The 24,143-nt window shown below is 32.4% G+C and overlaps 1 pseudogene; it reads left to right on the top strand.

Annotated features, from left to right (window-relative positions):
- The window catches only part of LOC127541407 (ELMO domain-containing protein 2-like), a 100,364-nt pseudogene extending 95,534 nt beyond the window's left edge, over positions 1 to 4,830 (top strand).
- Positions 4,831 to 24,143: the final 19,313 nt, after the last annotated feature.

Below are 24,143 nucleotides of genomic sequence, written 5' to 3'. Positions count from 1 at the left end.
GCATTGACTAGCCTTTCTACAGAATTGAAAGTTATTTTCATGTAAAAAAGTAGTCAACTGGATAAATAAAATTGCTGTAAAATGACAGCATAAGACTAAAATAATTTTTACTTGTCATAACTAGCCAAAAATGACTAGGAAAATTTTGATTGGGTATGTGGCAAAGGGATTAGGAAACATCAAGTATAATTCATAAAGCACAAGAATGCACAGTAATGCAGAGACACAAAGGATGGTTCTATTATTCTACTGCTGCCAGGATGGGGTACCCTTTCTCCAAAAGAGTTCTGGTACTTTCATTACCTCCTCCTCAGAGTGAAGAATCTTGGAAAATTAACTGTTAGTCCATGTTTCTTACGCGTCTGCTTATGTGCATTTGGTTTTTCTACTTTGTATGCACAGAAATGAGGAAAATGCTATATTGCCTTATGTTCCCTGAAGAATCCAGCAGTAAAGAGTGATGATTCTTTAAAGTCTTTATTGGAAGACTCCCACAGCTTAACCATTTGCAGCTGGGTCATTGGTGATTCCTGGGGAAAGGTTGTTTGGTAATGTGATGCCAGAGGCTTATAGGATCCAAATAAAAATGCCAGCTTCTTTCCATCTTTACATTTTGCACCTGTACATAAATGAGCCAGATTCTGTTACTGCCCTTGACATTGAAGTTGGCTGGAATGAATATAAATTATTCAGAACACTGCAAAATACCATGTAGTAAATCAAATAAGAGTGCACTGGCAGAGTTTACATGAATAGGAAGTAGATTTTAGGGGCTAAAAATAAATTCAGAGCTTTTAGGGAGGGGTTGTTTCTTGTGGATCAAGGTATCCCATAACTTTCATGCAATAGTAAGCTGATAAAGCAATAATGAAACCATATAAATATAGCCTCTTATTCAACTTTGTTCTTTGTGAAAATTTTATTTGAAATGAATAAAAATGGAATCTTTTCTTATTGTGAGTCTCAGAAGTACAATATTCCTAAAGTTGATAACCAAAGAATAGTTTTATAATATAAGAAAAAGCAAACCTCAGAATATTTATAACTGAATGTTTTATTCATTCAAAATGATAACTATTCATTACAAAGTGATGATCAAATAAGTAAGCTCAATCTCTGCAGATATTCTTAATATTTTGCCATACATTTACTGTATGTCTAATGAAACAATTCAATTCAATTGTCATTTATGAAGTGCTTACTGCATGAGAGCAAGGCACCAAACTGAGTGCTGGGTTTACAGACACAAAATAGAAACGATCATGTCTTTGAGATGGTCACATTCTACTAAATACAAATGCATACACAAATATATAAATTAAAAATGCATCCATTATAAACAAAAGGTAATTTATATGGGAGAACAATAATACATTTTTTTTGGGGGGGGGAGGTTGGAAATGGCATGAAATAGGGAATAAAAAAAGACCTTATATAAAAGGCATCGTTTGAACTAAGTCTGGATGGAAACTAAAAACTCCAAAAGATATAGTTAGGGTAGGAAAACATTCTGGGGGAGGGAGAGAGACAGAGAGACAGAGACAGAGAGAGACAGAGACAAAGAAGGGGAGAGAGGGGAGGAGAGGAAGGGAATGGAAGAAGAGATAGAGACAGAGAGAGGAAGTTTGCACATAGATACAAATACTTGAAATGAAATTCAATGTAAAAGAATCATGCAGCAAACTGGTTTGGCTGGAATGTTGAATATATGAGGAACAGAAAAGAGAAATCTGTCTGGAAAGATAGGAAGAAACAAAATTACATAGTGCTTTAACCATATATTTTTCTGACAATTCATCTCTATGGTATTGTATAGAAAGGCAAATTATTCATATTTCTTAGATATTAACTTCTTAATACATGTACAGATATTTATATAATATTTGTCTAATATTGTGATTCTTGTCATAAAATTATGAATTATAAGATTTTCAATCTAAAATAAAAACCATCTAAATATATAAAAGGGTTGTCTTGATTATATTTATTAGTAGAAGGAAATAGACACATCTTATCAGAGAGACTAATGTTTCAATATGATTTCTTTTGTGTGCCTATATTTATTAAGTCAAACAATTAGTGATGTCTGGGGGACAACTTGAAAGGTGTCAGACAATGAAGTAAAATGGATATCTTTTTTGGAGGCTTGTCATTCATGGGAAGCTATCCAGAGGGAGTGTAAGGGTTTTCATCATATTGTACAATAAAAGAGATCCTAGGAATGGAAACTTGAAAAACCAAAGAATTAAGAGACAAAGAAGCCATTTAGGAGCAAATCAGACTGCAGCCAAAGGTGATGCATTGATAAGAATAGTCTTGGATTCAAAAAACCTGAAATTATGTCTTCATTTTGACACTCACTATCCATGCAACTCATGTCTTTTTCCTTTATGTCTTTTTCCTCAAAAATAAAAGAGGAATGATAATATTTGTATTACTACCACCACCACCTCTGGGTTACAGGAAAGATGTGGTTTTATATATCTCAAAGTGTTATATAAAAGCAAGTTATTAAATTATTATTATTTTTAGTGATCAAGAATGCAATCCTATAATAACATTGTATGTGGCAATTACTACTGCTATTACCACCACCATTATTACCAGTTTGACCACTGTTGTTGCTTATTATGTTGTTGCTCCTCCTGTTACTATTATTCCCACTAAACAACAAAAAGTACCAATAACATGATTTGTTGTCTTTTTTTTTTACTTCAAAGTTAATTTAAAATGTCTAATAATAGGGGCAATATTCTTCACCCAAATTTTACCCTTTCCAAAGAAAATAAGGTGACAATTATCCTTTTCTTTTAAGTACAACATAGGTTAAGTAGTTCTTACATATGAATTTCATGGTCCTTGAATTCATCTCTATTTGTTCTTGGCACCTTCAACCATCTAGATTAGCATAAGATATAAGACAAAGAAGAATGATTTTGTTGACTATTTCATTTTTCACCAATTACAGATAAAACAATTTTTAACATTTGCTTTTAAAACTTTGAGTCCTAAATTCTCTCTTCCTTCCTCCCTATTCCCACCATTGAGAAGGTGGACAATTCAATATTGGTTGTATATGTGTAGTCATGTAAAATATACTTCCATATTAGTCATGTGGTAAAATAAAACATAGACCAGAAAAGAAAGAAACTCAAGAAAAATAAAATACTTCATCATCATTTCTTTTCTCTGGAGTTAGATAACATTTTTAATCATAAATTCTTCAGAGTTGTCTTAGATCATTGGATTGCTAATTATAGCTAAGTCATTCATGGCTGATCATCTTACAATATTACTTTACTTTGTACATCATATTTTCACTTTGCATCAGCTCAGTAAGTCTTTCCAGGTTTTTCTGAGAGCATCTTGATCATCATTTCTTATGCTATAATAGTATTCCAATACATTCATATAGCATGATGTGTTCAGTCATTACTCAATTGATGAACATCCCCTCAACTTCCAATTCCTTGCCATCAGAAAAAAAAGTTGCTATAATATTTTTTTTAATATATAGATCCTTTTCTTTTTTTTCTCTTTTTTTTTTTTTTTTTGGATACAACTCTAGTAGAGTATTGCTACCAGATCAAAGGTTTTGCATGGCTTTATAGCCCTTTGGGCATAGTTCCAAACAGCTCTGCAGAATGTTGGAATCAGTTCACAACCCTACCAACAATGCATTAATGATTCATTTTCCCCACACCCCCTCCAACATTTGTGATTTTTCTTTTCTATCCTGTTTGCAAATCTAATAGTTATGAAGTAGTATTACTTTAGAAAGTCAACTGCCTTTTCTCTGCTATTTTGGCTCCATCCTTCTCAAAAAAGAATTTTAACACTTTTTACCTATAAAAAGAATTATGTAAAAATTAAAAATAAAAAGCCTGGTCATGGGGAGGGTGAGAAGACTAAGAGCAGCACATTTCTCTTGATAATAGGTTGATGGCAATGGCAGCAGAAGTGTCAGTGACTGGTCACGAGTCAGTCCCAGCTTCTGCTCATTCTTCTGAGAATAAAATATTTATTTTCATGTGGTCATGTTTGTATCAACATTTTCTAATTTTGGATGAAGTGGATCTTTTGAGTGGTTACCAGGAAATGTAAACTGCAGAACATCTTTGAGGATTTTATCATTGGAGAAAGATACAAGGTAGAAAATGCTTTGGCCCTCTCAAAGAATGGGACTTAACAAAATGCCACATTTGTCAATCTCAAAGAAGCCTAAGAGAATCTGTGTGGAAAGTAGATTTACTGCAGATATTTGTTTATAAGTAGCTCTATTTGAATACTAAAAATGTAAGAAAAAGCCCTTGTGATTATGATAACCAGCACCATGAGGAACTACTAATAAAGTTTTAGGGTCTGCTGATATCTAATGAAAAACTGAAGGCTAGAATCAGCAAGCAGAGGTCTGACATTGGTTTCCAAGGTGATTCCAAAACAAACTTCAGAGACATGGGCTTGCTGGGATTAGTCAATATTGTGTATTTTACTGAAAATTATACCAATTAAGCTCATTGGATTCTAAGTAAGTCAAATCATCCAACTTGGGCATATTTCTATGCAATAACTGGGATAAATCTAAAAGAAATGGCTTATGGTTTATTGAAGAGGAACACTTTGAAATTTAATTTCTATAACTGTTCCTGGAAGACCAACAATGGAACACTTTCATCAATTTTATTGCCATCTGTTCTGTGAGTTTGACAAATTTCAGTTTGAAGAAGAGACAGAAAACATTATGTATTCAAGCATTATGGAGAAAAGTTTTAGAAAAATATTGAGAAACTTCTGCTGGATTACAGAGTAGGACTTACTTTGAAAATATGACCAATCCTAAGTATCTTTTGATGTCTACCATGTTTTGAACACAAAATTGAATTTCTATGTTATAATGGAATTTCTCTGACCAATTTCACTAGAAACTTTAATGATGTGATTTTTTTATACATAATTTCTACAAAAATTTCAGAAATACTCTTTCAATAAGGTAGTAGACAATCCGTGCATGTTTACAATTATTTATACACTATATTCCAAAGTAACTTGCCCTTCCAAAGGTCTTCTCTGTAGGATCATGTGATCTATAATTGAGATTTGTGAGTTAGCCCTTTGGCCAAGAAGCGTAAATTTAATATTTTTACTGCAGAAGTTTGATTACCTTGGGAAATCTCTACCTTTCCTCTTATTTTGAAGACCTTCAAGTTTAGGCAACAACAAAAAATATTTTAGGATACATTTCAGAAATTTGTATTTCTGCTCCTTCCTCCAATTTATTTTCGTTGGTGATAAATAAAGTAGTTGGATAAGATAGGTTGTTCATTGCTGTTAGTTTCCCATTGTATTTTAGAAGTGTAATTTTTGGAAAGAAAAAAGGGAAACAAAGACATCTGGGTGTTAAAAATCATTTCCTGCTTTGCTTACTGACAATTGAGTTCATAAAATACCCTTCAGAATAAAGGCAATTGGAATTTTAAAGATTTTTTTTTTACCTTTACATACATTTGAGAAGTATGTTTTTTTTTACTTTGTTTGGAGATCAAAAGGATTTTCTGATCTTCAGAATCTGATTTATCCATAAATCATAAGGATGCAGTCTTTATAGGAGGTTATTTTTCCTAATTCCTTTCTTTTATCTACATATGTATATGAAGCAGCTTATTGCTAAGAAAATCTTAATCATTTTATGTGAAAATAAACCAAAAATATACTTGAAACTTTAGTGGGGGAATAACAGCTTCATATTTTTCCAGCCTTTTAAAAGCATTAGTCAATTCATGTAGGTCAATGTGAAAACTCTTGCTTTATAGTTTAGTTTCATTTAGGTATTTTTTGGCAAAATACATGAGATATAGTTATTACAAATAATCTTTTAAGTCATAGGTCATTCTGGTAGCTTTCTGAAGTATATGGACTACAAAGATTATGAAGTGGTCCCACCTTGCTTCTAATTGATTTCATGAGAAAGCCATTCCAAAGGTCTTTATGGAGGGGATAATTTAGATTTTTTTTTTAATTTAGAGGGAGAATTTACTCGAAATATTTCAGCATTTAAACACTCAAGGCAACTAAGTCAAAAGGATTTGGAAAATAAGAAGTTTATCTACTTAATTTAATACTCCTTTATAATACTATGAAAGCCAACCTGTTAAGAGATTTGTTTATTTTGCAATACAGTATTAGCACTTTTTTTGGTCATAGTGCATAAAATCTGTTTGAATATTCTTTTCTTCCTTTGCCATGTCAAAGAATAAAGTTTTAAAATATTTATTTGTTTTATATATATATTTATAAATTTCTTTTTATGCTTGCCACAGAGAGAATAGGAAGCAACCTGATTAGAAAGTAGTAACTGCAACATAAATATCATATACATCTTCACTGTGTGTTCAACAAAGAAACTATTTTCTTACTTAACTAAATATAATTAATTTTTAATTTGATAAAACTTTATTCTGATGCACTAAGAAGGTAAAAATCACACTCTTATGAATAGTTAGAGTTGATTTTCTGTGCAAATAAATGAAATAGCTTATTGGAAAGGAGAACCATTTTCAAAGAATAGGACTGATAATAAAAATTGCTACCCCAGAAATACAAAATACAAATACAAATACAATTAGCTCTAACAAGGAGCATAGATGCAAGGAATAATTTCAGCATAATTCAAAGGAGAGAGATGTCAAATATGCACTTTGTAGGAAAACAACTGTCCTTTCTTCAGTTTTCATGATGAAAATTTGCATATTCCCATTTTAATCTTTCATTTGAAGAAATCTTTTAACTGGATTTCTGTTCTGCTAGTATACATACTAAAAAAGGAGATTTTGAAGAAGGGTACATTTATCTAAACAGAATTTTTCTTTATAACCAATTTCTTCAATTTACCACAATGTTATGTTACATAGCATGTTTTTTTTTCTTTCCATCAAAAAAATTAGTTAAATTGCCATTTCATAAAGTATAGCTAGTTTAAAACAAGAGTTTTAAAATTCACTAGACTGGAAGCTACTCTAAGTTGGACCTTCAAACTATAAATTAAAATGCAAACTGAACTTTCTAACTGCACATGAATGATGAGAGCATATATCAGATAAAAAAACTGAGTTTACATATATACGTTTTCTAATTTATGATGAACTCTTTCTTCTTGCTTTTTCCTGATTTTCAACATATCTAAAGTAGACTTTTGTGCTGTTGTTTCTAAATATTTGGGATAGTTTATCTATTTTACAACATTGACTCTAATAGCCAAAGTAGCATGTGATTGTATTTTCTGGGTAATTAACTACAGGAACTTTGTTTAGTGCATCAAACGAATGAATCGTTGCTTTAAAAAAATTGTGCCAGGGTCAAGGGTATTTATCAGTGGCAAGAATATTCTGTAAATGTAGCTTTTTGGGTTGTATATATTCTGAAAGACAATCTCCCAACAAATGAGCAAAATCTGGAATTATATTGTTAATCTCAGTACTAGTCTCTTTTTATATCAATATGTGATCATGTTTGATAAAAAATATTCGTTGTTATCATTTTATTAAGAATGTTTTGGAAAATAAAAATGGAAAGATATAATGAATGCACTCATTTTGGAAGACTGATGAAATGGGCAATATCCTATTAAATGTGAGAAATATAAAAATCATGACTCACTTAAAAGGAGAAAGGCATGAGAAATAGAAGAAAATGAAGAGAAAACGTGGAAGAAGCCAAAAAGAAAAGAGGGAAATTTGTAACATACTGCAGGGTATCAGTAGACAGTAGAAATAGAAATAGCAATGTTAAGAAACATACTAAATAAAAGCAAAGAATAAAAACAGTCATGAAGTAGAGCAGACCTTTTCACACTAAGATTTATTGACATATATTGATATTGATATTAACCCTAATATTTATTGGTATTTAGGGGTCCCATCCTATTGTCTCTATGTTCTATAATTGTAGTAAAAAGAAGCAAAAATAAAAAAAAAAGTTTTAATATAAAGTGAAAAGTGTTCTCTGAATTAGAGCTCTAAAAGTAAAAGAGGACTCATTTGGTAAAGAGAAGAGAAAGGAGGAGATGAATATTTTTTTCTCTGGAAAACTTCAAGTGAAAGCTCAATGTCCACTCTCAAGAAGTGTTGTTAGAGTTAACAAAAAATGAAACTTAAAAGCCACCAATGTCACTTTTAACTTTCAGTTCTATAAATTTAACACATTCAGGGGAATTATGCACTCTCTTGCAACCATCTCTCCATCTTGAGTTTCAATTTTCTTTTAAACATTTTATGTTCTTGTCTTTCCAGTCCTAAAATCTTTCTCCTTGAAAGCAGATACTATTTTGTTTTGTTTTTCCTATTTGTATCTCCAATATTTAGCATAGTGTTTAGCACATATTAAATGAACTTTTAATAAATACCTTTTAAATTCATTTGTTCATTCACTTAATCTATGAAACAGAGATAATTACATTTCATATTCACTTCTCTGGAACCTATATTAGTTAATATGCATAATCAAAATTTTGTGGGGCTTTTAGTATTATTTGCAGTAGCAATATTCTACAACTTTCCATCACTTCAACAATAATCAATAATTATTACATTTTTGTAGACATTGTGCAAATTGTTCATCTGATTCTGTTTACTTCATCTCTTGATTCAAACATATTTTCCTAGATTTATCTGATTATTCTTCATGTATTATTCTTCATTGAGAATTAATATTTCATTATAATAAAATGTTTTATTATATCTAGACATTCTTAAGTTGTGGTAGTAACCTTCTTTGTTGTAAGATTTTTTAATTCTTTTTACTAAACATATATATTCAGGCAAAGCATTATTTTGATAATTATTTCTCCTCAGATTGCAATATAGACAACCTAGGATCTTGAGCAATTTATTCTTTGGAATAGAACAGTAATAGAAAGGCATCCGGATAATTGCTCCAAGAAATGCTAAACCCACATTTACTGAAGAGACAAAAACCAAATATTTTGCCACTAAAGTCTTTGGTATTGTCAAATAATTCAACACTAGAAACTAAAATGATTTGTCAGTGGAAAATATAATAAAGAAAAATTATTGCCTCTGTTTTGTCATTATGCCATGAGGACCATGTGACTTCCCATACAACTTGCAACTTAAACTATGCTTATTTGTTTTATTCCTCAATACAATGTGAGCTTTCTGAGAACAGGGAATGTTTTTTTTTTTTTAATTTGTAAGTCACAAACTTAATATAGTACTTTGAACTTACAAGCAGTAACTATATATATATATGTATATATGTATATATATGTGTATACAAATAAATAATGTGTATATAAACACACATTTATATATGTCTACAAATATGTATTTATTAATACATTCATTCATTTATATTGAAAACTCCTTTTGTCTTTTACCTTCTTAGATGCGCATACTGAAAGGAATCACTGAATCAGAAAGTATGAAAAATTAACTAATTTGTCATGCATGGTACCAGTGTCTTGAAGTATTTGAAGTGCTGTCATATGGTAGAGGAATTACGTTTCTTCTTAAATCCAGAAAGATAAACAAGAAATAGTGGCAAAAAACTGCAAAGAATCAGATTTCTACGTAATATAAGTATATAGAGAGATATAGATGTGTGTGTGTGTGTATGTGTATATTTATGTATGTATGTAATTGTACTTCAAGATAGCTTTCAGATACAAACTCTGCTCCACTCGAAAGCCCTCTCATCTCCTGAATAAATAGAGATCCTCATTTCCTTACTCAATCTTTTCTATGGCATGATCCCTAATCCTCTTATCAATTTAATCATCCTTTTCTGCTAATGCTCCAGCATGTACTACAATATCATTCCCAATAAGGAACAAAATGAACTGAAAATGATTCTTCAGATTTGATCCAATGAGGGTGAGACAATAAGAATATCATTTTTCTTGTTCTAGACACTATAACTCTTTCTTAAGCCTCTAGTAAGATCAGTTGCATTAGCTTTCATATCATTAACCATATTCCTGAAGACATAAAAGACATGCTTATAAATTTTCAAATAACATAAAGCCATATAGTAGATAAGATATTGGACAACAGAATCAGAATCCCAAAAAATCTCCATATACAACAAGAAGTCAAATAAGAGAAGATGGGATTTTTAAAAAATCAACTTAACAATTACTGAATGAGTGCGGTATCTCTAAATATCAGTTCATGTAAAAAAGGCCTTATTTTATAGATGAAGAATTTAAGCTCAAGAAAAACTTGTTTGCCCATTGTCATGCAAGTAATAAGTTAATAAGTTAGAATTTGAACCCATGTCATTTGATTTATCATGTTTTCAACTCACTTTACTATTCTATCTCTCCCTTGTAATGCATTTAACGTGGCATCTGGAATACAGTTATATGCTTCTTCCATGATCTTCCATATAAAATGTAAAGGAAAGTGGTAAAATAATGAACATAGGGAGTTCTTTTTTCCTTTAAGGTTCAGCCCAGATAGCATCTCCTAAATTTAATTCAATTGGACACACATTTTTAAATGCCTACAAATCAAGCACTATGTTGTGTCAGTTATTGATAAATAACACAACATATATATAAGTGACTTGATCATCCTTGAGTCAAAAAGAATAAAATGCTCCATTCACATCCTGATAGAAAGACAATGAACTTGGTATGGAGGGAGAAATGTACGTTTTTGACATGGCTAGTGTGGGAATTTGCTGTGCTGAACTATGGAACTGTTTTGAAAGCATTAATTTTCATATTGTTTCTTTTTTGGCCATTGTGGAAGGTGGTTAAAATAGTGGGAGGAACAATTTATTCATATATATGTGTGTGTGTGTGTGTGTGTGTGTGTGTGTGTGTGTGTAATACCTGTCTTATGGAATTCAAATTCTAATGGAACAGAATACATACACATTATACACACACATATGTATGTGATGCATGTATGTATGTATAGGAATTGTATTTATAGTGGTGATCATTGACCCCAAAGGGGGTTGTTAGATTCAACAAATGAGATAGTATAGAACAAAGAGAAGAGAGTCTAGGATAGAGCCTTGGGGAATACTTGCAGTTAGTGGGGGTCACATGGATTAAGTACCAGGAAAGGAGACGGAGAAAGAATAGACTGATCCAAAGAAAATGACAGTGCTATTTCTTTTTCTTTCTTTCTTTCTTTCTTTTTTTTTTTTTTTTCTGAAGCAATTGAGGCTAAGTGACTTGCCCAGGGCCCACACAGCTAGGAAGTGTTAAGTGTCTGAGGTCAGATTTGAACTCAGTTCCTCCTGATTCCAGGGCTTGTGCTCTATCCACTGTGTCACCTACCTGCCCCGACAGTGCTATTTCTCAGGAGAGAATAAGATCATAAGAATCCAGGGGACAGGTTGTGTGAGGGGAAAAAATAGTATCGAATGCAATAGAGAGGTCAGGAAATATGAAGAATGAGAAAAAAAAGCCATTAAATTTGCACCATTAGATTTTGGCCTTCTTTGCATGCATTATCATTCAACCAATTCCAATTCATCCAATTATTAAACTAAAATATTAGATTCTCCATCTAATTCACTAGAATATTATGATAGAATTGGCCAAATAATTTGTTAAAAATCTAACAAATCATATTTGCAATGTTACCTTAATATATTAGTCTAGTAAACATATAAAAAAAAGGAAATAAGGGTGGTCTGGAATGACTAGTTCTTAATGAATATTTGCTTTTTTATATTAGTTGTTCCTCTAGAAATTCATTAGTCATCACTGTAATAATATATATTTTAATTTTGACAGAAATTGAAGGCAAGCTCACCAAAGTTTGCTTGCAAATGAATGTGTCTCTCTTTCTGAAAATTTGGAAAACATTTCTTGTTCTCCCCTTTTGCCCACTTGTCCCATTCTGTATAAACCTTCAACAGTCAATGTTAGTGAGTCAGGACTTAAGAGAATGGTTCAGTGTTGTGATCTGGAGTTTGTCTGTACAACAAGTACACGTTTGACTTGACTTGAACTCACCAAGGGCAGTTTATATATATGTAATTATTGTTATTATTTCTTTCGTAAATTATCTTGCGTCCAATTTTCTATACTTTTTCCAGAATAACAATCATTTTTTTCACTAGTGAAAAAAAAATGGATAGTTCTGCTGTCTCACAATCTTCCATTATCCTTTTCTTATTAACTCTGAGCAGAAGTCATTGCCTCTTCATTTATGTCCTCTTTTCCTCAACATAGCTAACAGTTACAACAAAACTTTATTATTATTATTTTTGTTTTATTTTCCTTAGAATAAAAAAAAAAGAAAGATCCTCACCTTATATGGTTGGTAGCTTTCAAATCTGCACAAGGATATACTAATAAAATTCAATTCCATTACTTTAGACTCTCAGGTATGACTCTTCAGAAGAGCTTTCCTTCTTCTGGAAATTTGGGCAAGTCACTTAATCTCTTGACCTCAGTTTTCTCATCTGTAAAAAAAGATAAATTGGATTAAATATTCTCTAAAGTCGATTCCTGTTCCAAATCCTATAATTCTACAATGAAAAGAACTGTCTATAAAATTTAGATAGTTACATTCATAATTCCTTTGTCTTTGATAATTGGTGTCAATAGGCAGAAGGTACCAGTGCTTACCTGTCCCTTGTAAACTGAACTAGGGTCCAAGCTTCATAGAAACCCTGATTTTTATAATATGACTCAGTTCTATTTATTATGTTTACTTTCCTGTACATTTTTGGGCTATAATTTTAGTTAGCTCAAGGTCCAGTTAAAGAAACTTAGAGATACCCTTCTGTGTTTCATCTTTCAGGGGAGGAAGTGACAACCATATTCTCCCTGGATCAGGTGCTGCAGTCCCACAGAGTTATTTTGTTATTTACATATCTGGCTCTAGAGGATTGTTGATAGCCATTCCTTGAGGGAAGTGTTCATACCCATTTCTAAGCAGCTCTTTTGTCTGATTGCAGCTGCCAGATGCTTTAATGTTATTCTTTCCTCAAAAGAGAAAATCAAAGTAGACAGAGAACTTTGTCTCCTTTGACCACTTTATAGGGCAGATAGTTTAGCACTCTCCTGGACTTAAAGAGGAGAATTTGTTTTAATAAGTTTTGTTGGCAATACATCCTGGGTGCTATAAGAGATCTGAGAGCTTTTTTAATGACTCCAATATGCTGCCTTTCTTCCCTTTTACTTCTTTGATCACTGCAATGCCGGCACTTTCCAAAGGTAGTGAACCAGTTTGTATTCAACGAGAGAGCTACTTTGAAACATCACTGCCACAACCTCCCCAACCCCAGACCCTCTCTACTGCTTCCCAGAGTGTAGTCCTTTGGGTTGATTAAATGTGCTTTTGACAGGCTTGGCCAAAATTGGTTTTGCCGAGTTCCCAAAAGGAACCCAGCACGTAATGTGACATTTACAGCTTTCCTGGAAGTACAGACATATCTAACATCCCAAAGCCTTGACAGAATTAGCTCAGCTCAACCTGACAAGTCAGATTTTCACAACCAAAGCACACATCTCTCTGATGTACCCAGAAGTCCATGGTTCTTATTCTTATGGTAGGTAGACTTCTCAAGAGCACAAAGGCGTGAATCTTTCCTAAAAAATTAATGATCAAATATTACATATACCCCAATAGTGACAAAACAATCCATGCTGGATGCTAATGTCTTCATCTCAGAGGATTTCAAGCTTACAGAAACTGACTTATAGATGTGTGTATGCATGTATGTATATGTTCTAGATATATATTGTATATTTTTGTGTATAAACAAATATATGTGTGTATCTCCCTAAGGTTTGCAAAGACTTTTATGTGTATTATCATGATTTTCTTCCAAACAATCCTATGACATAAGCAGCACACAAATTATCATCCTCATTGTACAGATTTAGAAACCAGAGTTCAAAATCTTTTAATGACTATTTTTAAGGTCAGACAGTTTATATCAAAATATCAGAGATGAGATTCAAACTTCATTTTCTCCTGACTCCACATCTGAGACTGTTTCTGCTTTATCATTATATCTCTAGGGCTTAGAGGCTGTAACTTATATTATTTTATGCAGTTGTTTCTCCAAGTGTCAGAAGTGCTGCAAAAAGTTGTTTTGACAAAAAACACCAAGTTTGATGAATCTCATTTTTATTCCATGTTTTACTTAAGGAAAAAAAAGAGTATTTATATTGAACTCTTATAGAAATAAAAGGGAAAGGATAACATATATGAATTTCATATAGAATCATTAGACAATACAATTCAGAGATAAATTCTGCAAATTGTGTTAGGCCATTTTTCTGTACTGTACCAACTTGGCAAAGAAGTGTCAAGTTTCTGCTTATGTGAGAACATAATGATCATTTCTTTTGTTTATTTTTGTTTATTAAAAGCAAATTATAATGATTTGTCTTATTATAGAATACCTTAACAAATGATACCTTAATTTAATATTTTAAAGAAAGAATATATTTTCTTTCTTTTGATTTTGTTTTTGGTGTTTATTCTTTCATCATACTTATTATACTTGCAATACAGGAATAAGTTTTCTCAGGTCATAGGTCTTGGAAATTGTATTTCTTACTCTTATAGAATATGCTAATGTTCACTTTCTGAATTTGTTTGTTGAGTCAATAGAGCTACAGAAAACACAATCCTTAGAAGACTCTATGACTTGTGGCAACTTAGATTTGGGAAAGTTCCACCTTCAGGTCAGTTGACTGAGTGGCTTGTTTTTACTCCCATAAAGATCTAAGACCTTGATCCTAACTGTGACCTTTACAATGACCAATGTTCTTCAGTATTTCATATGTCTCTGAAAATTCTCAAGTTCTTTCTCATAACCTATCTTATAAGGAGAATCATGTGACAGGAAAAATAAAAGTATATTATGCTGCCATGTACAATAGTATTTGAAAAACCTTAGGTTTCTCTATTTTAAGAGATAACTTTTAGTTGAACATGGAAAATAGTTATTTTCCATTTGCTCAGGAAGTAGGGCCAAATTAATGATATCCCCTTCTGCTTAAGAAAACCTGGGTCCTTCATTAGAACCATAAAGACCATTTCTTGCTAACATTTTTGGTATCCCTCACCACTAAGCTGTTACTTCAAATGGAGCGTGACCTATATACCCTGCTGTCCAGGTACATGCCCACCTGCTCACCAATCGTTTCACCCCTTATAAGCCAAGACCTTCTATGCTCTGTTTCCTTGCCTTCTTTCTTCTGAGGTTCTTATTTAAAAAAAATCATTACTGACCCATTCCTTTTTTTGTTCCTTTTTAAATAAGAAATTGCACTGTAATATACTTGAAATTGAGATAAATATGGAACAAAAGGAGAATGAAGAACAGAGAAGAACTATCCATGACTCATCTGTTTCTTAGAATGGAGTATACAACACTTTTGCAGTTGAGTTTGTTGGGGAAAAATAAAGAGTTAGACACTGACCAACTAATGTACAAGCTCCTAAGCTTATTGAGTGCTTAAATATTTTCAGATATTATTTATGTCTGTTTTCCAAATATAGATAGACACATGTGTATATTTATATAATTTATATAAATTTAAAATTCACATATTTAAAAATCTCAGTACTCCCTTTTAGCTCGTTTCTTTGTTATCCTTAACTGAAATTCAATTATTACTATTGTCATCATTAGCATCAGCATCATTTCCAGGCATCAGAAATTATCTTTCACCATGTTTCTTTACTCCTTTGCAATGTTTGAGACATATGCCAAGTAACCTGTTTTCCTTTGGATCACTGTGAATTGAATATGTGTATATACATTGTATACATACATGTGTATATTTTATATACATATATATACACACATGTGTGTGTATGCATGCCTGTGCACACATAATATATATTTGCAAAAACAGAGTATACATAGTCAAGTTTTACAGTTTTATACCGGATTCTTCTTTTGTTTTCTACTTTGTTGAAAAATGTATTTGCTAAGCAGGGCAAAAAAATAAAGATTTTTCTTGAAAAAAAAAAAAACATGTTGCATAAAGATTTGAATTTCTGATAAATGGCTTAAAATATAGACATGGAAACTTAGAGTTGCATCTAATGAGAATAATTCATTTATATATTTTCTTCAAGTTTTGCAATTCTCCTTTAAGAGAGCTTTAAAATTATATATATGTGTGTGTGTGTGTGTGTGTGTGTATAAATAACTAGAAAGAGACAGAGAAACAGAGAGAGAGAGAGAGAGAGAGAGAATGCTTACAAATATTTCCAAATGTAGATGCCATAGAAAATATAAGCTACAATATAAGAGCAGAGAAACACAAAAATTCACAGGAGGTAAAATTCAAGAACAAAATTTGAAAACTCAGCTCTATATAGAGAAATTCACAAAGTTTGGGTAGATTAGGTTAGGTAAAGCATTTATTAGATACTTATTAAGTGCTTATTTAGCTCAGTACCTGAGCTAAGTACTGGTTATACAAACAAAACAAAACAAAACAAAAAAATAACAAATAATAATCCCTGTCCTCATAAGGCTTAGCTTCCAAAAGAGAAAGAAAAAGCATAAAAAGGTATCCTAAAGCTGACAAAGGGGAAGATCAAGAAAAGTTATCTAAAGAGTAGGAGGGAGTCTTACTTACATCTCACACCCCATAACAAAATAAGGTTAAAAATGAGTACATGGTTTGGACATAAAGAGTGATATCATAGGTAAATTATGAGAACATGAAATAATGTACCTATCAGATATTTGGAGAAGAGAGACATTTATGACGAAAGAAGTAGAGAACATTAATTATTAAAGGCAAAATGGACAACTTTGATGACATTAAGTTAAACAGTTTTGCATAAACAAAACCAAGAGAAACAACATTAAAAGAGAAATATAAAGCTGGACAAAAAATTTTACAGTCAGCATTTCTAATAAAGGTCTCATTTCTAAAATATATAAAGAACTGTGCCAAATTTATAAGAATACAAGTCATTCCCCAATTGATAAATGGTCAAAGGATATAAACAGACAATTTTCAGACGACAAAATTAAGGCTATCTATAGTCATATAAAAAAATGTTCTAAATCACTACTGATTAGAGAAATGCAAATTAAAACAACTCTGAGGTACTACCTCACAACTCTCAAGTTGGCTAAATTGACAGGAAAAGATAATGATAAATGTTGGAGAGGATGTGGGACACTAATACATTTTCAGTGTAGTTGTGATGTGATCCAAACATTTTGAAGAACAATTTGGAACTATTCCCAAAGGGCTTTAAAATTGTGCATTCCTTTAGTCCCACTACTGGGTCTATATCCCAAGGAAATCATAAAGGAGGGGAAAGGACCCACATATGCAAAATTGTTTGTAGCAGCTTTTTCTGTAGTGCAAAGAATTAGAAAATAAGTAAATGCTTATCAGTTGGGGAATGGCTGAATAAGTTTTTGGTAAATTAAGGTAATGGAATATTATTGGTCTATAAAAATGATGAATAAGTTGATTTTATAAAAAGGGTTGCAAAGATTTACACGTAGAATGAAACAAGCAAAATCAGGAATACATTGTATACAATAATACCAACAATGTGCTATGATCAACTATAAAAGATTTGGTTCTTCTCAGTTGTTCAGTGATCCCGGACAATTCCAATAGACTTTCTGTGATGAGAAAAAGAATTATGGAGATTGAATGTAAATCAGCACATTATATGTTCACTTCTTTCTTCTGTTTTTTTTTTCCCCATAGTATTTTTTTCCTTTTATTCTGATTTTTCTCTCCCCACATGATTCATAAAACAATGTGTATTAAAAAATAAATAAATAAATAATCAAGTTGCATATATATGGGGTGAGTATGGAGCATATAGAAGGGTGGAAGAGGGGCCAAAATAAATTGAAGTAGGAGTTAATAGAGCTGGGATGACTATTACCTTACATGGTATTTCCAGGAAGACAATCAGAACTGAAGAAATATGGAATGGGGAGGTCTCAAACTGGGAAACAGGACAGAGTGTTTGATTGAAACATAATGAGATTGAAAACATAAAGAAGGAAGTACACTTACAAACTCTCCCAACACTTCTACAAATCACACATAATAAGAAGTACTTTTCATTCTCTTCCAACTGGATCCTATTTTTCTTGCTGGTGGGTAATTTATAAGTCTTATTACCTTTTTATAATTTATTTTTTCTCATTGTATGCAAGTGAGATTACTTGGCAGCTTCTCTTTCTCCATCCCCCAATATAATTTTTATTGATTTCAAAACACTATCCTTGAAGTAAATCCAAATCCCTTGTCTGATTCATAATGGCTATGAGATCTTGGAAAATCTCAATTTCCCAGTGATCTAGACAGTACATTAAATTTAGACATGGGGAAAAAAAGACTATGAGAGGCAAAGCCAAGATGGCAGTGTAAAGGCAGTCACTTGCCCAACCTCTCCCAAAAACTGCTCCAAATCCCTTAAAACAAGACTCTAAACAAATTTTAGAGCAGTGGAACAACCCCACCACCACCACCCTTCCACCCCAGCAAAAAACAAATGAAGTAAAACATTTTTAGCAGAAGGCAACTTAGCTCAGCAGACAAGATCTGTGACATGAGGGTGGGTATTCAGCATGCCGCTTCAGCCCCATCTCCAGCCTGGTATGTTTGAATCAGCAGCATTGCTGGAGGCTTCCAGAGCATTCATTCTGGAGACACCAAAGAAGACCTGGAAGATCAGCATAAAGAGGTGATCAGGAAAGTGATATAAGGGACTTAATAAGGTTTATCTGTTCCTATTTGGACCATATTTCTCCATCTTGAATATGGGGTCAATATGAGAAATATAAATTATGCTGCAAGAAAATGGGAGGGGTATGGGATATAGGAAGGAGTGGATAGGTGATAAAAGAGAGGGCATATTGGGAGAGGGAGTGGTCAGTAGCAAAACACTTTTGAAGAGGGACAAAGCGAAAAGAAAGAGAGAATAAATGGGAGAAATACAATTAACAATAGTCATTATAAAAAACTTTTCTAAGCAAATTTGTCTGATGGAATATTATTGTTCTCTGGAAAATGAGCAGGATGCTCTCAGGAAAAAAAAAATAAACCTAGAAAGTCCTGTATATACTATATACAAAGTAATAGCAATTTGGGGGGTCAGAACCAAGATGGCAGAGAGAAGATTCATCTTTATCTGAGCTCTTCCTGACATTCCTCAGATCAATATCTCTGATCTGATTCTGGAGTGATAGAGTGCACAAATATTTGGAGTGTAACAAATTTCCAGCAAAAAGATATGTTGGAAAAACTACAGAAAAGTTCCATTTCAATCAGGCACAGAAGCAGGGGGAGGTGGACGAATGCAGATGCAGTGCAGAAACTCAGGGCAGTGTGGCATCCATGGGCTGGAGAATCTATCCGGGATGTTCTTAGTCAAAAAAACAGCAGCATTGGCTACTCTGTCCTACTTACAGAGCAATGAATTAGCAAATTAGCTGTGAGACGTTCAATACAAAAAAAAAAAAAAAGACAAATAGTGAGCCTCTGAACCCCAGAATAATATAGGACTTGGCCACACCTACCCAGCACCAGAAGTCAGTAGTACTGACCCAGTGTAGCTGCTGTCACCTGAAGAGGAAGCTTGGGACAATCTTCTCTCAAGAATCTGTCCAACAAAACCAAAAAGAAATGAAAAAAATAGAAGAAAATGTAAAATGCCTCATGGGAAAAACAACTGACCTGGAAAATACATCTAAGAAAGACAATCTAAGAATTTTTGGACTTCCTGAAAACCATGATGGGAAGAAGAGGCTAAACATCATCTTTCAGGAAATCATTAAGGAAAACTGCCCTGATGTCAATTGTCATTGAAAGAATTCACCAATCACCTCCTGAAAGAAACCCCAACATGAAAACTTCAAACAATAACATAGCTAGATTTCAGAATTATTGGATTAAGGAAAAAATATTGCAAGCAGCCAGAAAGAAAGAAACCAAACAAAGAAGAGCCTCAATCAGGATTACCCAAGACCTAGCAGCTTCCATGTTAAAGGATCTAAGGGCCTAGAATATTAGATTCTGAAAGATAAAGGATATTAGACTGCAGCCAAGATCATCATTTTTATATATTACCAACAAAGTCCATAAGTAAGAGATACAAAGAAATTCCATTTAAAATAACAATAGATAATATAAAATATTTGGGAATCTATCTGGCATGGCAAAGTCAAGAAACATATGAACATAATTGCAAAACACTTCCCACACAAATAAAGGCAGGTCTAATCTATTGGGAAAATATCAAGTACTCATGGGTAGAGTGAGCTAATATAATAAAAATGACGATACTAACTAAATTAATCTACTTATTCAGTGCCATTCCAATCAAACTCCCTAGAAATTATTTTACAGAGCTAGAAAAAATAATAACAAAATTCATCTGTAGGAACAGGAAGTCAAGAATTTTGAGGGAATTAATCAAAATAAATGCAAATGAAGGTGGCTTAATTATATCAGACCTAAAACTGTATTATAAAGTAGGTCATTAAAACCATTTGGTACCAACTAAGAAATAAGAGTAGTCAATAAGTGGAATAAGTTAGGTTTATAGGACAAAATAATCAACGACTATAGTAATCTAGTGTTTGGCAAATCCACAGACCTCAGCATTTGGGATAAGAACTCACTATTTGACAAAAACTGCTGGGGAAAATGGAAACTAGAATGGCAGAAACTAGGCATTGACCAATAACTAACACTCCATACCAAGATAAGGTTGAAATGGGTCATGATTTACATATAGAGAGTGATATAAGCAAATCACAAAAACTTTCCGATCTATGGAGAAAGAAAGATTTTGTGGCCAAAGAAAAACTGGATTACATTGAGTATACAAAATAGATCATTTTGATTATATTGAGTTTAAAAGTTTTTGTACAAACAAAATCAATGCAGACAAGATTAGAAGGGAAGCAACAAACTGGGAAAAAATTTTACATTCATGGATTCTGATTAAGGCTTCATTTCTAAAATATATAGAGAATTGACTCAAATTTATGAAAATTCAAACCATGCTCCTATTGGTAAATGATCAAAGTATATGAAGTTGTGTACTTATTCAACCATTCTGGAGAGCAATTTGGAACTATGCCCAAAGGTCTATCAAACTGTGCATATCCTTTGATCCAGCAATGTTCCTCCGAGGTTTGTATCCCAAAGACATCATAAAGGAGGGAAAGAGACCCACTTATGCAAAAATGTCTGTGGCAGCCCTTTTTGTGTAAAAAGAAACTGGACATTGAGTGTATGTCTGTCAGTTGGAGAATGGCTGAATAAGTTATGGCTTATGAATGCTATGGAATGTTATTTTTCTATAAGAAATGATTAACAGGATGATTTCAGAGAGACCTGGAAAGGCTTATATGAACTGATGCTAAGTGAAATGAATAAAGCCAGGAGATCATTGTACAAGGCAACAAGTAGATTATATGATAATCATTTCTGATGGATATGGCTCTTCTCAACTATGAGATGAATCAGGCCAGTTCCATTTATCTTATAATGAAGAGAATTGTTTGCATCCAGAGAGATGACTGTGGGAATTGAATATAGATCACAACATAGTATTTTCACTTTTTGTTGTTGTTTGCTTGTTTATTGTTTTCTTTCTCATTTTCCCCCTTTTCAATCTGATATTTGTTGTGCAGCATGATGATTGTGAAAATATATGTAGAAGAATTGCACATGTTTAATATATATTGAATTACTTTCCATCTAACGGAGGTAGAGAGAAGGGAAGTAAAAAACTTGGAGCACAAAGTTTTGCAAGGATGAATATTGAAAATTATCCATGAATATGTTTTGAAAATAAGAAAGCTTTAATTAAAAATTTTAAAAAGTCTTGAATGAACTCAATAATGTGGTATTGTACTCTTAGAAGTAAAGAAAATACATCTGTGATTAAAATGAAGACTTGGAGTGATTATCTTAAATCTCTTCCACAGCTAATTTTTTTTTTAATAAAAAGTAATAACAATGTTCTGGGATGACCAGCTGTAAATGACTTTGTTATTTTCAGTAATACAACCATCCATACTATACTGAAGGACTTATGATGAAAAATCCTATCCATATGCAGAGAAGAAATTGATTGAGTGTGAATACAGGTAGAAGCATTCTCTATTTCTTGCTTTCTCTCTCTATTTTTAACTTACTTTTTCTTGAGGGTTTTTATTTTCATTGGGGTGGGAGATTTATGCTTTCTTTCACAACTTGACTTTTATGGAAATGTTTTGCACAATTTCACATCTGGTTTCTTAATTGTGGGTGTGCATAAGGGAGAGAACGTAGAACTCAAAATTCTTAAAAATAAATGAAAAAAAATTGGTTTTGAATGTAACTGGGAAAAATATTTAATAACCAAAAAACTATGCACAGCAAAGATGATATTACCCTACTTTTCTGGAGGTTATTTTCTCACCTGAGATATCCCTACACTAACAAAATCATAGGTACAATCTTTATCCGTATGCTTAACCAACTGGGGTGACATAGTTAAATAATAAATATTGTTCTTTCCTAGAGAAATAATTCAATATAGAAATATCATAAACAGGCATCTCTTCTACAATTTCCACTACTCAACCTGTCTCTTCTTCATGTGTATTATATTTTAAGTTCATATATTTTCAGTAACAGAAATTGCTTATTCTCTGATACAAGATAATCAGATACCTTGGAAGACTGCCAAGTTAAATACCTTAGTATCATTAGTCTAGCCAACTTCTATTATTTTTCATTTCAGAGACCAGAGTACCAAGTAAACTTCTTGTGTGACCAGACTTTTATTGTTATTTAGGCTGATTTCCACTAAGAAATGGATGATACTGTTGTCATAATGGCCTTTTATTTCTTAGTTTCTGTGCAATAGAAATCTCTAAGCTCCAAACCAGTCATCAGAGAAACTGCCCATAGAAGAATATAATCAGAGTAATGGGTTAGATGAAATCCTGTTTATTCTGTGCTCTTATACAATGTTCTTCATGCCATGGAACTAATGATTCTTAGACTATTTAAAATTCAATCTCTTGGATCATTCCACAATGAATTTGCAAGCAATGAGTGGACTATTTTTTTGCTCCTGAGATTTAAAATCAACTGGTACATTAGCCAAATGCCCCTTTAAAAATGCAAACGGAAATGAGAGATTATAAATAGGCAATTCTAGGTACTTGATAAATATGGTAATCTTGATGAAATGTTATGCCTATCTGAGCTCCTCATTTTGTTTGAGTTCTTTCCCACTCCCATGAAGCAATAACTTCCTTTTTATTCGCTTCTCCCCCTATACTTGTATTCCTACTTTATATTCAACAGAATACAGAAAAGCATGATAATTAAATGAAAGTTAAAGTAATAACTTGTAAAAACAGCTTACGTAAAATAAAAAAACTCAAAGAAAATAAAAGTGTAGTACCTTTCTCCAACCCCACCCAAAAAGGATTAAGCTAATTTTTACTTTTAGTGTGGATTTAGCTTAAACAATCTAGTCTTATACTCCTAATCATGAGCTGCCTTTAAGAAAATATGACTGTGCACAGATAATCAATTTTAAAAAGATGTCTCATTATATTATAAGCTGCTTGAAGGCAGGAACTATTATTTGAGATAGGAGGCTAGAACATATCTATTAACTTTCAATATATTTCTCTCCCAGACAGGTGCTGCATTCAATAATCCATACATTATTCATCATTTTTACTACATGATTTTCTCTCCTCCTTTTTCAGTCATATAGTTACCATAATGTTTTCTGTCATATATCTTACTCTTAAGACATTCTTGGTTATATGCTTGCCAACTGACCCCCAAATATCTTTTCTTCGTCTTATCAATATTTTGAATCATTGTCCTGAGTTCTTGGTACCTCATGGCTCCAAGATATTTAATGTTATCAAAAGAACATTGATGCTATAAATTTGCATCTTACTGTCTTTAGTAGCAAAAGAACAGAACAAAATAGATCTTCACCAACTGAAAAATAACTAACAATGTGTGGTATGTGAACACAATGGAATATTAGTAAGCCTTCAGAGAAAATAAACATGGAATATACAAGGAGATGTGAACTGATAAAAAGCAAATACTAGAAAAATTATCCACAGTAGTTAAACTGATGCATATTGGAAGAAAAATAAATTAG

The sequence above is a fragment of the Antechinus flavipes genome, chromosome 6, assembly GCF_016432865.1.
Source record: "Antechinus flavipes isolate AdamAnt ecotype Samford, QLD, Australia chromosome 6, AdamAnt_v2, whole genome shotgun sequence".
Lineage (NCBI taxonomy): Eukaryota > Metazoa > Chordata > Mammalia > Dasyuromorphia > Dasyuridae > Antechinus > Antechinus flavipes.
This window is presented reverse-complemented; position numbering and strand designations above follow the sequence as displayed.